A 3,111-nucleotide genomic window follows, 5' to 3' on the forward strand; every position below is an offset into this window, starting at 1 on the left:
GCCGCGCGCCACAACTAGAGAGAAGCCTGCGCATTGCAACAAAGATTCCGTGTGCCTCAACTAAGACCCAACGGAGCCAAAAATAAAAATAAATAAATAAATAAATAAATAAAATATTTTAAAAATAAAGTATATTTATATCCTGTTTGTGTATAAAATTATTAACAAATTGAAAGTATCAGGTAGAAGAGAATTTAAGGGAAGTATTTGTAGACACACTTTCTTTCAGTGGTTCCTAGGAGACAAAACTACCCGAGGCAAGAAAGTTCCAAGAGAGATCAAGTAAGAAGGAAAGCTGAGGTTTCCATCCCCAATCAGCACAAGCCCCACAGAGAGCTGGCTCTAGAAGTTTACTAAAAGAAAATATTTCAAGGAGCCTGAATGGTCCAGGCTTTAGGTTACCAGCTTTCTAAGTACATACTTCATGACCACTCTGGAAACAAACGCGAGGGGTTAAGAAGAGTCCCTGTAATGCAAAGGTGTGAGAAGAGTTTGGAGCAGGTGAAACCTCGACTCCCAGCACTGACTCTCCAGCCTGAGGTGCATCAGTATCCCCTGGAGAGCTGGTTAAAACACAGATCGTAGGCACCACCCCGAGAATTTCTGATTCAGTAGATCTGGGGTAGGGTCTAAGAATTTGCACTTCTAGCAGGTTCCCAGGCGATGCTGGTGCTGAGAACTGCTGCTTTAGTGGATGGAAAAGAGGTCTGGACGTCAGGCTCCCTGGCTGCAGGCTCAGATGGGCCATCTAACCAGCTCCGCAATTGTCGTAAAATCACTCATGCTCTTGGTCTTTGTTTCCTAATCTGTCAAACGAAAGTAATAGTTGACTATCTCCTCCCAGCCCACTTTAACATCTACAGGGTTACAGAGTAATAAAATGGGATTATGGATAAGAAGGTAGAGTTAAAAATATATGCAAAGTGTGCTGTTTAATTTTCAGAGTAGATGAGAAGCTACCCGGCCACCCAGCCCGTCTTCATCTCCAAAGACCAAACTGGAAATAACCTCCAGCTTTGCTTCTCTACATGCTTCACAGCCCTGCAAATCCACAACTGACTTTACGGCTGGGCTTGGAGAAGGCGTTCCCTCCACACCCCTGTGTCTTTCCTTAGAAGGGAGCTCCAGGCACTGTGGTTGCTGCTATTGTTTTTCTTTTGTTTTATTAGAAGGAAATGTGCTCTGGGCCATGCCTGGCTTAGATCTGGTCCAGCTCAGAGGAGAGGCCCCATCCTAAACAGAGCACAACATTTCCTGTACACCTGAGTTCTCTCTGAAGGAAGCAGAAGCCCAAATTTCAAGGGTAACTTAGAATTTTGACCTAGTATTAGAAATGAAAACTGCTAAAACAATGATGAGGAGGTACCAGGCTGAGGGTAAAACATATTTCCCAGCACCAGCACCATGCCCACCATCTTGGTTCATCTCCATTGATGATGCATGGTCATCCCTGTTGATTGCATGATTGATTAGGAATCTGGCTCATCATAGACCAGACAATGTATTAGCTTTTCTCTGAGCCTGAAGTTCTCCATCATACCAGGAGGATTAGCAGATACTTTATTCTTTTGAGGAGTTGAGGTGTTGATGGATGAGTAGGCATCTGTCATGGGGAGGTGGATAGAGAAATAAGCATATCACATCCTTAGGCAGTGTGGGATTTGGGATTTAGATGAGCAATGTGAAAAACTGGGAAGCCCTCTCTGTATGCGGGTGCTTGGATTCCTTGGTCTTATGTAGTGGGGCTGAATCAGAGTAGTTTGAAAGTCTGAAAATGTCTCATGCTTCCCCCACCCTGTTCTTTATCCTGCCATGTGGGGCTATGTGGTACCCTGGGAAGGGGAGAACAAAAAGACAGGAAGTACTGAATCCCTGAGAACTACGTGGATCCGAGCCTGCCGTACCAGTCTTGGACTGCTTACCTACATGCTTTTTTGGCTAGAGAAATAAACTTGAATTTTAAGTGGCCATTATTTTGAATCTGTGTTGCTCACAGAGAACGTAGTGCTCAAGGTGAAGATGGTTTCTATGGGGTCGGCACATGACTCAGGCTAAGTCAATCACAATTCCTTGCTCTGCTGTAGACACATGTACTGATGGGGAAGAAAAGAGTTTCTCTTCCTTTTAGATCTGAGTTTCTGGTTCATAGGCCCCATAGATTTCTTTCCTCGAAGATCTGTCTTGGAATGAAATAAACACTCAGAGGGAGACAAAACCACAAAGGGAGAAAAAGAACTCTGAGAGCATTGTTTGAGCCCCTGAATCCAGCTGAGCCTGAAGGTGTACCAATCCAGTATCTTCCCCAGTTACAGGAGCTAATAAATGTCCATGCCCGCTTCAACTAGTTTGAGTTGTGGTTTCATTATTTGTAACAGAGAGATCTTTAAGTGACTCAACTGCTGCAGCACATAGTTGGCTCATCTGTAAAGAGAGGAAATAACTGGGATGAGTCTAAGGATTAAATAAAATCTTATATTACATAAGATTATAAACTTGAATTGAGATGCATATGCTGGTAAGTTAATCAGCCTCCCTTATTTGCTCAGTGACTTATTCTTCCTTTCTGGCTTCATAATGGGCATGATTTTAAAGTCAAACCTTGGCAAGATGATGATTTTGGATGTCATGTATCTTCAGGGTTACTTTCAAAAACTCCTAATTATGAATTAAATGCAAAAATGTGGAGGGTGTATGTATTTTGATCCTGAGTAGAGATTGTATCTAAATCTGGGTTCTCTCTCCTGTGTGTGTATAATTTCTAAACACATACACACAGTTTGATACGAAATAATCCTGGCTAAATTCATTCAACAGTCACTGTGTGCCAGATACTCTTCTGGGGGCTTTATAAGAAGCAACTCTTCACAATAATCTGTTAGACCTGCTCAGTTATTATCCCCTTTTGTGTTGTGGAAACAGAGTCACAAGAGACTTTACCCAAGGTCACAAAGCTAAGACATGCTGGGCTGACCATTGGAAAGCACAAGGTCTGGCTCCAGAACGCAAGCTCTTCCCCACCACTTTTACGCAACCAAATCGGCTGTCGGTCAACACTAACGAACAACACAATGTGTTAATGCTGCAAACTGAAGCCGAGAATTCAAATAATCC

Source organism: Balaenoptera acutorostrata, chromosome 10 (genome assembly GCF_949987535.1).
Source record: "Balaenoptera acutorostrata chromosome 10, mBalAcu1.1, whole genome shotgun sequence".
NCBI classification, from domain to species: domain Eukaryota; kingdom Metazoa; phylum Chordata; class Mammalia; order Artiodactyla; family Balaenopteridae; genus Balaenoptera; species Balaenoptera acutorostrata.